At 46.6% G+C, this 13,199-nt stretch overlaps 1 long non-coding RNA gene and 1 pseudogene across 1 annotated transcript; both read right to left on the minus strand.

The window, feature by feature from the left end:
- The window catches only part of LOC101757431, a 12,124-nt pseudogene extending 3,747 nt beyond the window's left edge, over positions 1 to 8,377 (minus strand).
- A 2,048-nt stretch (positions 8,378 to 10,425) lies between these two features.
- Positions 10,426 to 12,064, minus strand: LOC111256982. Its single transcript, XR_002677319.1, has 2 exons — positions 11,701 to 12,064; positions 10,426 to 11,593 (listed from the first exon to the last, which is right to left on the minus strand). It is a non-coding gene; the product is annotated as an uncharacterized LOC111256982 (long non-coding RNA).
- Positions 12,065 to 13,199: the final 1,135 nt, after the last annotated feature.

Here is a 13,199-nt window from a genome sequence, read left to right on the forward strand (position 1 = left end):
TGTTATAGCGTCTGAACCTTAATCATGGGTTGAGCCCCTATCACCATCCTTCCACCTCTTCACGCCTACAACCTTTCTTCTTTTTTTTTGAAGTAAACACCTACAACCTTTCACCTCCACCTGTGTTCTGGACTGCAGACTTCAGGTTGTCACTACTGTCTAAGATCCTCATATATGTTGATGATGGGTCAACCCTTGAATTAAGTTAAGCTGTTATATATTCATGTTTTGAGTGAGCTAGGAGGATTTTGTGGTATTATACTATTTTTCAAAAACTGTGATATCTCTGCAGCCTTTTCTGGGGCAGTCTAAATACATTATTTTTTGTAGATAGTACGGAATGTAGATAAACGAATATATACATACCTTGATGATGCCTCCAAGGAAACCGAGAGAACCCAGCTTTGGAATGAGATGAAATGGGAATACTGCTGTCTCCCAGTACTATCAGAGAAACCAATAGAAGAAGCACAGTAAATTAATCATCAGCACTCACCAATATAACATTTGAGAAAAGGAAAAAAAAAATCTACGGATCGGACTTAGTACAACCAGAAACCTGGGGTATTATTGGAGCAACATCATTCTCCATAAACAGCCGGATTTTGATCCGTAAATCGTTCTCCTCTGGCGTCAGCAGTTCATCAAGCTGATAGTAGTCCGACACTGGAAAGCAGACAAACATACGTTGACAGACAATAATACGTCCGAGTCATTTGACTCACGGATAACTGACACAAGGTTTCCTCCAATTATAATCTCAATGCAGGAGGGCATACTGTACGCCGCAACGTTACGAAAGGATTTAAACAAACAGAGGAAAGAGAGTTGTATGTCAATGGACAGTTTGTTCAAAATGTCGAAGCTAATCGCGATATGTAGTGTTCACCGAAAAGGACCTAATCGCGATCGATGGGATCTATCGCGTAGTTCGGCAACACAGCAATATGCCGTGGAAGCCTAGGCGGAGTCGCGGAGATGGGTCGGGTGTCTCGTGGTTGGTGGAAAAGCATTGGGGTAGCGAGGAGAGTCACCTGCTAGCCAGCGGTGGAGAAAGCAGGGCACGGCGATGGAGCTCCCCGGATCGTCGCGTCCGGCCCAATGGCTCCCCGGCGGAAACGACAACGAGCGCATCAGATCCATTCCCATATGCTTTCTCCTCGCTGCGCATCTCAAAATCGTTTCGGCCACTTCGGCTCCTCTGCCGGAGCTCGCCGCATTCTCGATCTAGATGGACGGGACAGGGCCCGCCAGCCCGGGGCGGCGAAACTACAGAGCAATGGCAGCAGCATCGATTGCGGGGATTGCCGCCGTGGACAGGACGATAGTACACAGGCAGAGACCAGCGACCGTTTGGGCGAAGCTTTCCGGTCCTGTGAATTGGGCCCAGAACTGCCCCTCTCCTCCCTCGGGATTTCCCTTTGGACCGGGCTACACCCAAGCGAGTAAAAAAGGCTTTGTCCGGCCCGTAAAGTGCTCAGTGAATATAACCCGATTTAACATATTTTTTTTCCATGGGGTAGCATGTTGTTTCTATTCTGTCCGACCTATGAAAAGCATAATCCTAACATTTAACAAAAGTCCTGCAAAAGAGTAAGCATAGCTAACTGCTTAGGTCCTATTTGGATCCACCTATTTTGGCTAATGGATGTTTAGATCCCCTATCTAAAATGCTAGTTGAGAAAAAAATTATCTATACTACCCCTCCCTCTCACCGCCCACCACCACCAGCAGCATCTCCAGTCAAACAAGGTCAGTCTGCCAAGGCCAAGGGTGCGCGCCCGTGGCCAGCGACGGCAGCAGTGAAAGGATGGCGCAACGTTGTTGGGAGGAAGATGGGCTACACCCTGAAGCGGTGGAGCTCACCAGCAAGGGGCCACGCGACGAGGAAGAGGTGGCGCAGCGGGGCTTGATGGGCGGCGGCAGGACCGGTGGATAGGGGTAGCGTCGGGAGGCCGGCACGACGAGGGAGAGCGATTGATGAGTGGCGAAATGAGTGCGCGAGCTCAAGGGAAAGCTGTGGGCGCGAGGATTCAGCCGAAGACCTACCAACGATGATGAAACGGCCCAACAGCGAGCTCGGGTTGGCGGGAAAAATGGTGAATGGTAACGACTCGCCGGAGGGCTAGCCAACGCGTGGGAGCGGCGGTAGGGGGCGAAGCTCCGGGGAGCCAAATCGGAGACTGGAACTCGTCCCCGGGGCTTGCGGTGCTAGCGGTGGGGTGGCTAGGGTGCCGAGGGAGAGGAATTCTATGACACCCAACCCAATTTGGTTGAGGCCTAGCAGTGGCCTATGAGCGTAGGTGCGCATGTTTAGTACCACCTTACTAGTTGAGTAAGAGTGGAGCCAACTTATAAGCCTTTGTCCCCCAGCCATAGCATCTTTGGGTTAACCCTTTTACACAAAGCGAGGACGAAAGTGTAAGCATAGTGCTATGTGTACGCGTGCCCACCCCTCGGAAGGGCTGGGCGGTGCGGCTTTGGAGGACGGGGGGTGGTACAAACTTGGTGCCGGGGTTGGACGAAGAGGTGGGACACGGCCGCCGCGGCTTCCAAAGGGCAAGACGCTAGTGTCACTGCTGCCACTACCCACTTCAGCAGCAAGGATTGGGGGAGGGCGGTGATGCATCGATGGGTGGCGGGGAAAGGGGGCTCAGGTGTTAATGCTGTGTGGTAGCGGGTATTTTTGGGAACCCTTAGGAGCATTTTGGACTTTAGTCACTTTTAGCTGGTTTTAGCTACTCTTGGTCAGCTAATGGCTAAAGCTCTTTTTGAGCTTTGGCTAAAGTTTAGCTAAGTTTTAGCTGGACCCATTTAGATCCTTAGCAGCTAAACTTTAGCCAAAAGCTCCAAACAAAACCTTAATTAGGGTACGTACAACAATTTAGATAGTTGTTGTCTATTTGATTTGCCATGTCATACGAAGATAGACATACAAACAGTTCGTACGGTGAATCATCTATGTAGCTGTCTATGAGCTATTTAATTCATCCATGGATACATAAATCATGATGCCATAAATCATGATGATCAAGAAGAAATTTGATCTTTGTAACTACTTTGATGCTTGCACGAATCCATGATATATTACAAATCTTTTGCGGAAATGCTAGGAACCTGATGTCCGGAGAGGACTTGAAAAATCGGACGTTCTTGGTCCCACCTTCCACCGTTCAGGACACATGCTTTCATTGTCATCCACTCATTTTCTACTGCCCCTAGGTCCCACCTTCCACCGATTGAGCTTAGAAAAAATCAGACATCCTTCTTCCTCAATCAGTCGCAGCGGCGTGGTTGTAGACGATCGCAACCGCCTCCGTCGTGTTGAATGTGCCGAGCCAGCGCTTCTCCTTGGTGTTAGGTCCCGGATCTCCACTGCCTACCGGCCCTACGGCGCCGCTCTTCCTCCATGAACAAAGCCTTGACGAGCACCAAATGCGGCACCACGCGGAGGTCGTGCGGTGGCCGTGGCGGGCGTTCGCGTCAAATGTGTTTTGACAGGTACACGCCCATGGAGTCCTGCGGTGGCCTCCTCGTCCTCCACTGTAGTGCCCTGTTCGCGGAGCGTGCCGGCCTCTGCATCTACGACCCCATCACGCCGCGCCTTCCTCCCACCCTTGGAGGCTTCTCGGCGACGAAGGCGACACCGGTGGCTGCGCCGGACGGTTGTCCCGCCGGCTGGTCGTCATGGATCTGAGCGGGCTCCGTCTCCTCTGCGTGATGCTCGACGTCATAGCGAACCGGAGCAGTAGAAGCTCACGCCTACTGACGGCTCCATGTTGCGATAGGTACCTCCTGGTGTTGCAGTAGAGATTTTTGGATGTTGCAACAGTTGGCTTTTGATGTTTCATCTGTTTGCAACAGTCCAACTTGCTAGCAATCGGGTGTTGCACCAACTTGTTCACGATGTTGCATATGGTTGTTTTCTTTGTTTCGGCCTCTTCTCCTTTCGTTGTTGCAATGTTGTAAGAGATGCTTTTTTGTTGTTGCAATACTGTAAGAGATACTTTTTTTGTTGTTGCAATACTTGATTTGGCCGAGATCGCAAGATTGTTTCTATTCGAGATGTTGCAACTTGTGATTTATATTGTTGCAATGTGTCTATTTTGAATGTTGCACGAAGCGATTCGAGATATTTCATGCACGTAAAGTTGTTGCAAATTTATCTTCTGATGAATGTTGTGTGAAACATGATGAAATGTTACGCCAGGGATTTTTTATCCTATAATGAGATGGATGGCGTGCATGAGTTCCAAAACTATTTTTAGTACATGTTTTCATGTTGCAAGTGTTGATTTTTGATGGTTTGATAGTTATTTTTCAATGTTGCGACGGAGCGTCCGATAAAAAAAAATTATTGGACGTTCGGGTGCTAGCACATCCGAATCTTTTGATAGTTAAAAAAAAAAACTAGGCCACCAATGCCCGTACCACTACTTCGATTAGCAGCAACACATACTAAGATACTGGTTTCTGAAGACAGAGAGAGGAGAAGCTGCAGACCGCTCGTTTGCTTGCTTGCAGCTGCTTGGTTCAGCAAAGGAGATGGCGTGCCTGGTTGCTTCGGCAAAGGAGATGGTGATTCTGGTAAAGCTTGGATTGGCTGTTTGCTTGCCTGCGGAGGAGCAGTGGTCGGGGAAGAAGAAAGGGAAATCGATGCTTCTGCTACTTGGTGTCGTGGAGAAGAAAGAATAGAGAGAAGAGATAGCTGCGAGCGGCGGCAACCAGGGAGCAGGAAAGCCACCGCCGGCGAGCCTGCAGGCAGCCGCACGGCCCACAGTCCTCCACACCGGCATTTGCGACGACGGCATGTTCGCTTCAGCTTATTCAGTCGACTTATCAGTCACCAAACAGTATTTTCCTCTCATAACAAATCAGCCGTTTCAGCTTTTCAGCCGGCTTATAAGCTGAAGCGAACAGGCCCGCAGTCTTCCAACACGGGGTGGGCAGCGGCGGGCCTGCTTTGCCTGAAAAAAAAAAGAAAAATAGTGCGCGCGCATATTGGATCCACGGCGCCGTTGATGACCTGCAGCCGCTCGTACAACAGGTGATGGGAGTCGGTGACAGCTTCGGAGCACGCGCCCGCGCTGTAGACGAACGGAACAACGGCAATAACCTGTTTTTTTCACACTACCTAATACCGGTTATGCAACCCGTATTGCTACTTCGGTACTAAGAGGGACCTTTAGTACTGTGTCAAATAACGGTACTAAAGGGGTATTAAAAAATAAAAAAAATCCACCAACCGGAGCCCCAGCCGCACCCCACCTCCATCCGCCCGAGCGCCGGATCCCTGGCCGCACCATCGCCACCATCTGCCCGAGCGTCGGAGCCCTGGCCGCACCCCCGCCGCCATCCTCCTGAGTACCTGAGCCCTGCACCTGAGTACCTGAGCCCCGCACCAGAGAGAGGGGGAGGGAGGCAGATGGTGTACTTACGCTGCTCAGCCACCGCCGCAGGTTGCCGCCGCCGCCGCTCCTCAGCCCGCCGGTTGCCGCCGCTGTCGGATCTGAGAGAGAGGTGGCCGTTACTCCAAGATCCACGTGCTCCTTACTCCGCCACGCCTACCGACGCTCCACCGCCGCGCCCTCCCGTTGGAGCCCCGCCGCTCCTTGCCCCGCCGCCGCTCCTTGCTCCGCCACACCTTGCTGACGCTCCGCTGCCTCGCCGCGCCCTCCCTTCTTGCTTCTGCCGCTCCTTGCCTCGCCGCTGCTCCTCACCACATGTAAGAGGTGAGGGGCGAGCGAAGGGGGGGAGGAGATGGGCGGCAATGGGAGGGGCGGTGAGGGGATCGATCTGTGAGGGGATAGAGGACAGGGAGAAGAAGAGAGAGAGGCACGGGTGAGAGGCTAGATGAGGGGGACGAGCGGATAAGTATGTGTGGGGAGGGGGTGAGCGTGGGGAAGGTACCCCTTTAGTACCGGGTGGAGGCTTCAACCGGTACTAAAGGCCCTCAGACACATTAGTGCCGGTTGGAGGCTTCAACTGGTACTAATGGGTGACCTTTAGTACCGGGTGAAGTATCCACCCGGTACTAAGGGGGTCACTGGGGCTCCTCGGGGACTAGCCGTTAGGTCCGATACTATTACTCACATTAGTACCAGGTCAAAATTCAATCGGTACCGAACCTTAGGACGAATACTGAGTTTTCCAATAGTGTCACTTAACGAGGGCCACGTCAACCAAATTTGCTGAGCTGGAGGCTAATAGACGCTGTTGTCTTGCCGCTGTACAACCTACCCTTTAACTAGGTTTGATTTACATGTCAAAATTAACTTCTGGATGTGATTTTCAAAGTCTAATTCGTTTCATGTGGTTAAAAATATTTTCACGCCACAATTGTAAAAAAAATGGTCACAGTTATCACTCCCGATCACTTATTGCCCCCTTCAAAATTAACCGTACGAGCCTTTTACGTAACGATTGTATGTGAATCACGGGTACAAAACTCATCATCCATCCACTCACTTTTATCCCGGTTAATATTTGGTCTAGGATTAAAGGTTCATAAATCGGGATTATTTGGTCTAGGGCTAAAGGTTCATCAACCGTGATTAAAGCTCGACCACTGGCGGGGGCTCACCGGACCTTTTATCCCGGTTGCAAAGGCTAGTGGAAAAAAAAATCCTGAGAGGCCTTTTATCCCGATTGAAAACACCAACCGGGATAAAAGACCTCCTTTTATCTCGGTTGGTGTTACCAACCGGGATTAAAGGGTCCCCATGGTTGGCTGAAAAAGGACTAAAGCCCTCGAACCCTTTAGTCTCGGTTTGTGTTACCAACTGGGACTTAAAAGGGGTCTTTAGTCCTGGTTGGTAATACAAACCGAGACTAAAGGGTTCCCCACGAGTTAATACAAAACGAATTGCATCCCTTATATAGTTAGATGTGTTGTGTAGATGGGATAGCAAGGAAGCTACGCACGAGGCTTGAGGTCATGGGTTTGAATCCCACGCACCGCGCATGTGTATATTTTGCTTGAAAAATTGCGTGACTTGTGACTTGCGCGTGTGGGGGGCCTCCCAGCTAATAATTTTTTAGCACAAAATCCTTTAGTCCCGATTGAGTGACCTGGGACTAAACACCCTCCTTTTATCTTGATTGCTTTATCCCGGATAGTTTTTTGGGAGATTTGCTCTCTACCAACCGGGATAAATAGCCAGTTTTCTACCCGTGAACGGTGAAAATATAAGCCGTTAGAACTATAAGAAAATTTCTTATTCGATATCGGAAGCTAACTCAATTCCTTTTTTGTCATAAAATTTTTCTCTCCCTTATTTGACAATAAAATCTAACTTTTATTCTTATTTAATATTTTCGACACTTTCCATGAGTTGGATCGAGTGAAGTGACATTCAATTCACCTCAAAAATTCATGCAACTTTTTTTCTTAAAAACAAATGGAGGTGAACCCATTTTTCTTAAAAACACAGATGTGCTTTTGAAATTTTAAAATACCTATAATATTAAGGGAAAATAACTTATATTCATCACATGGATGCAATAAAAGTTTATAAGCTTATTTCTCATCTTAAGTTACGGAGAGAACTATGAATTTCTTGTAAAGTTTTCCCAAATTTCTTATTCTTCACAATTCTATATGTAAATCATGATAAGAAATAGCTTAATAAATTATTGCATCTCATGAGAGAAATATTAGTTACTTTTTCATAATTTTTTGAAAGTATTTTGGTGCCACAAAATTATCCTAATTTGGTGAATTTAATTATAAAATTGTGAACGAACATGTGTTGTTTTAAGAAAAATGGATCTGTTTCCATTTGTTCTATCACTAAGAAAAAGTTTTGTGAATTTTAAAGGTGTTTAGAGATGGTTAACCAGATTTAACTAACGGAAGCTACGGAAATGTCAAATAAGGAATTAAAGTTAAAAGACAGTGCCCGTCTAAGCGAGAAGAAATTTTTCAAGAATAAGGTAGGAATTGGGTTATCTTTCAGTGTCAATAAGGAATTTTCCCTAGAACTATACAGCTAATTTAAGCTCTAGCTAGTCCAAACTTTCTCAACTATTCCAACTAATAACTCTCCAGCTAGTTGCTTCCACCCAGCAAGAGAATATTAGCTGGATAGCTCTAACTAGGGTATATCCAAACAGAGCATAGCTATGTGGAAGTTAGAATTCAAATGATTTACACATCAACGTGCACTAACATTCCTTTTCTTAAATTTGTGCATGTGTGCAGTTGACGTACCTGCTGCTGGAAAGGCTGATGGTGCCGGTGTTAGCCGAGGGCAAGCGACGGACATGTCCAACGCCTGCGGCTTAAGCTCTGAAGGCTTCATCACGCCCTTAGTTTGGACCAATCTTAATTTTGAAACTCTTTCGTTATTGTCAAGAGCAGAAAGAGAATATATAGCAGGACAAGCAAGCGCAAGAGTTGGCGAGATGTTGTATTGTACATGCGTTTTTTATACACGAACCGGCCGATGCAGCAATGGAGGCCGGTATGTAGCACTGACATGTCTAATGTGTACAGGATGTGGGTATTCAACCCCTGTGGAAGTTGAAAAAATGGTACGAACTCGTTTAATATAGCAAACTTACTTAAACATATGTCGATTGATAATGCTAAGTAATTAAGGCCTTGACACATGTCAGGTATCATGGATCTGTTGCTTACAGCTAAGATTTGACTAGCACATGTCTATCATGCAGTGCAGAAGCGTTGACTTGAGAAAATTGTTATGTTTTGCTTGAATGTTTACCTGTTGATTATGCTACAGGAATAAGGACAATACTGCGATTGATCATTGTAATAATTAATCCAGGGTTTGTCATTACCTCATTATTACCCCTCGTTCGTAATTTCGTACATGTCTGACCAAGATAGGCACACGAAACGTTCATGTCAATAAGTTCCACGCGCTGTCCTCGCAAGGATATTTTAAAGATTTTTCCAGGGCTTGATGTGGGGCTAGGATTTCACACTGAAATTTTGTCCTTTCAATCAAAAGAATAAATGTGGCAAGAGCTGCTTCCAAATCTACAGGTTTATTTCTTGCAAAACAACCTGGCATGTCAAGGATAAATGATTGGCTAGTAAGTTTATGACAATTGTGTGTCTACCAAATTAACTTGATCTGTACTGCAAAATGGCGGCTACATGTAATTTCAATGATCTTTTAAGGCGGCTACATGCCGACATGAATGTTGTCACATGCTCTCGCTGACTTATGAGATACAATATTGTAGCGTACAACGTACTCCTTAGTCCTTACGTAGAGCATCTGTGGAAGGATAACTCCATCCATTCATAAATACTCTCTGTTTAGCAAGTTGCTTGTCAAACTTAAACTGTGAATATCAAGATATTCATTTGGAAATATAAAATCATATATGTAGTTTTTTTTAAAAAAATCATAATATCATACTACATTTCTTATTGTCTTAAAATATTTTTAAATAGAAACTTGTATTCAAAAGTATGCTTTAAACATAAAATATTTGTGACTGACGATAACACGACGACTGCATGCAGAATGCTCTTTCCGTAGACTAGGTTTTTGCCCTTGCGTTGCTACGTGCACCAAAATTTTTTTAACTCAATACACGTAGCATGGTCTATCTGCAAGCAATTTTCTCTGGAAAACAATGGTGAAGAAAATTAATTGAGTAATTAGTAATTCAGTCGAGAGTCAGTGATACGTATTTTGAGCCAGGAAAAAAAAATGTCCCAATATACATATGCTTACCGGTGAAATTAAATCCTTGTGCCAAAAATAAAAAACCCATTCAAACATTTCATCGAACGCAAAGGATAAAGGGGCACAAGATACGCAAACGTTATTGCTTTTTACAAACTTAATCAGATGTTCAACGAAGGATGAACGGGTAAAAGCTACACAAACGTCATTAATTTTACAAACTCAATTATATATTCACGGATGGATTAAATTGAACAAAAATCCTTGGAGATCACTGTGCAATGCGTATAATCTCCTGTACCAATGAAACAAAGCAGATACAACTAAACAGGAACTAACAACAGTTAGTAAAGAAAGTGCACGCTGCAGCCTTGCACCGCTCCGTTGCAGCGCCTCTGCTTATGACTGATGCTGGATGCATGCAGGAACGACAACTGCTTTGTGCAGTGATGATAATTACAATACATATTACTAGCACAATTCAAGATTTCAAGTTTTAAGAGGGACTGAAATAAAACAAAATAAAGTAGCAGTAAAGGTCCATGTTTATGTATGGATCCAAGTTCTAAGCAGTTCACGTTCACCTAGCTAACAAAGTCTGAAATACGAGTATCATATATTTTTTTAAAAGCAACGATCCATGCAAATGGTTCTCACTTCAACTCTTGAGAATAGAAGCTGGGTTGTAGACATCATCCTAAAAATGAATGATCTATTATCAGGGGGGAAATATCTTGAACCAAAGATTGGGGAACTCAGCTTAGAAAAAGGAAAGCTTATGCTTGTAGCTTACTAAATTGCCATGCCGTGCAATTATACTGATACAGAGTACAGAATATGCTCCCACAACAAAATTTGTATCAAGGATATGTACCAGAGAGAAACTATATGATTCAGGAGCTGACCATCCAGAGGTTCTGATATTGAGGTCCTAGTCTTGGTCTTTCACGATGTACAGAACAAAGGCCCAGACTATGCGACCATATAATATGCAATTGGCCAAACTGAAGTTGTGCCCCGTCAATATTTTTAGCAGGAGTTTTCTAATGAGCTCCAGCCAAGAGACTTGTTGTGCCAAACCTGCTCCAAGGGAATGGCTAAATATACTGAAGTGCACTGTGCGTCATTGGGCTTGCCCATCGCTAAATGCCTTTGAATTTTCAGAGCCATAACCTTGCATTGGTTGCACATAGAAAAAGGCTTGAAAATGATCATGTGCCCTGGTGTAAATACTGCAGGCCATGCTGTAGCTGAACCCAGTTCCTGAAGAGAGGCCTCATGACTGCAGCTGAATGGCAGTAATCAGTCGACCACTGCTTTCGGACCATGACTTCAGTATAACTGATAATGAACAGTTCATCCGCTCCAAGACAGCAATTGTAAGGATACTTGCACTACCGGCAAACTCACCATTGCACTTAAAATACTTGGCATTATCAGCTCCAACATTTGAGCTACATCCCCTGTGAACTTCACAGCAGAGGCCTTGTTCTGCTTTCCCATAAATTTGCAGCAAGTCACATGATATAATTAACCTGAGGAAGCTATGCCAAAAATACCTCAGACTGCATAAGTGGTGGCCATGGTTGCCTCAGCTGCCTATCGACCAAACCACAAGTAAAGGACTGCCATGATCTTAAGAGGGGTTGAACAATATCAATGAGCAAAGTGTGACGGTACTGCAAAGGAGGAGGCCAAGGTCCTTTTGTCAGCAAGTAAAGGGAAACACCTTCTGGGCATCACTCGCGGACTTTGGCAGCCAAACACAGGCAACACAACACCACTCGAATATGCAGGGGTGGAGTTGGTGGTGTACGTTTGCTGCATTGCATCGAACACCACTTGGGCAGCCATGGAGGTGGGTGAGCTTGCAACGTCCATCATTGCGACTGGCCAGGGCTTGACATGCTTGATTAATCTAGTATGTCCTGACATGACCCCAACGAATCACAATTTTCTCCTCGAATTTCACTCTAATCTCGAATGCTAATAACGAATCAAACATTAACAGGTAATCTCCAGGTAAAAACCATACCAGGTAAGGAGGGTCCGCGACACTGACGCGGTAGGCGTGCTTCATCGCCGGTGGCGCACTTCCTTTTGGAAACTGAAACTGACGGAAACAGCGGTAGAAACGACCGCGTAAAGGAGCTTCTGCAGCGTGGCACGGCCGCCAACCCCGATGAGTAGATCCTCCACGATGGGCCCCGTCTGCATCTTCTCGCTGTTCCCGGGCCCCCGCACCTCGGTCTGCGACTTGTTCGACAGGGGAAATGGAACTTGGGCAAGCGCTGACTTGGGAGAGCACCCTGCTGCAGATTGGGGAGCGGGGAGGCAGAGGGAGGTGGTGGAGGTGGAGGGGAAAAAAGCACTCGGGAACAGTGAGGGGGTTGGGGGAGGTAGACCCACGCGAGCACGCACGTGTCGTAGGGCTGGGTTTCGAAGTCGACCTCGGAGCGTTAGATACGAGTGCTAGACTTTAGCAGGTGGATATTCAGATGTTAATTAGAAGAATTAAATATGAGTTAATTGCAAAACTAATTGTACAAATAGAGTCTAATTCGCGAGACAAATCTATTAAGGCTAATTAATCATTCATTAGTAGATAGTTACTGTAGCAGCATATTATCAAATCATGGACTAATTAGGTTTAATAAATTCGTCTTGCGAATTAGACTCCATCTGTGCGATTAGTTTTGTAATTAAACTACGTTTAATACTCCGAATTAGTATCCAAACGTCCGATGTGATAGGTGCTAAAATTTAGCAGGGGTATCCAAACACCCCTTTCATCACCAAGTGCCTACTGCTGGTGGCTTTAAACGACGGTGCGGAGGGCCTCCCCGAGGATCTTCGGGCCATCTGAGCCACTGGTCAACTAGGCGACGGAGGTGGCGCGATGCTAACAGTAGGAATGGCAGTCGGGCAGGTTTCGACCCGCAACACGTGGGTTTTAGACCCGACGCGGGCAAGAGCGGGTCTATTTTCCCCCATGGGTTTGCAGGTCTGGGGACCCGAAACTGGACGGGGCAGGGGACGAGTTTCAAATCCCCCGCGGGTGATCCATGGGGCCCCGAAGTTTACATTCCAGCCTAAAAATTAGATTTAGCCCAACCCAACAAGCAATTGGAAACCAAAGATATGTAACCCTCCCAACCCTATCCTCTTCCATCTACTCCATCATCTGGCCATCTCCTGCTCTCCCTGCGCTACGCCGCAAGCCCGCACTCACTCCTGCACGGCCGCACCTTACCCGCAGTGCCGACTGTGCCCCTCGCCCACGCCTACGAGCACCGTCGGCTGTCCGCGCCTTGCCTGTGAACTGTGATATGTCACTGTCTTGCTCGGGTTTCGGGAACCCGTGGGTTTCAGGGGCGGGTGCACATTATCACCTGAAATGAGGTTCGGGTGTCGGTGTTTTAGACCGGCAACCCGCCTAGGGGGTACCCTAGGTAGTCTTTTATGCGGTAAGGGTCGTCGAGAATCAAGGAATCAATGGTGACGCAAGGAACACGATTTAGACAGGTTCGGGCC

Source organism: Setaria italica, chromosome IV, assembly GCF_000263155.2.
Source record: "Setaria italica strain Yugu1 chromosome IV, Setaria_italica_v2.0, whole genome shotgun sequence".
Classification (NCBI taxonomy): domain Eukaryota; kingdom Viridiplantae; phylum Streptophyta; class Magnoliopsida; order Poales; family Poaceae; genus Setaria; species Setaria italica.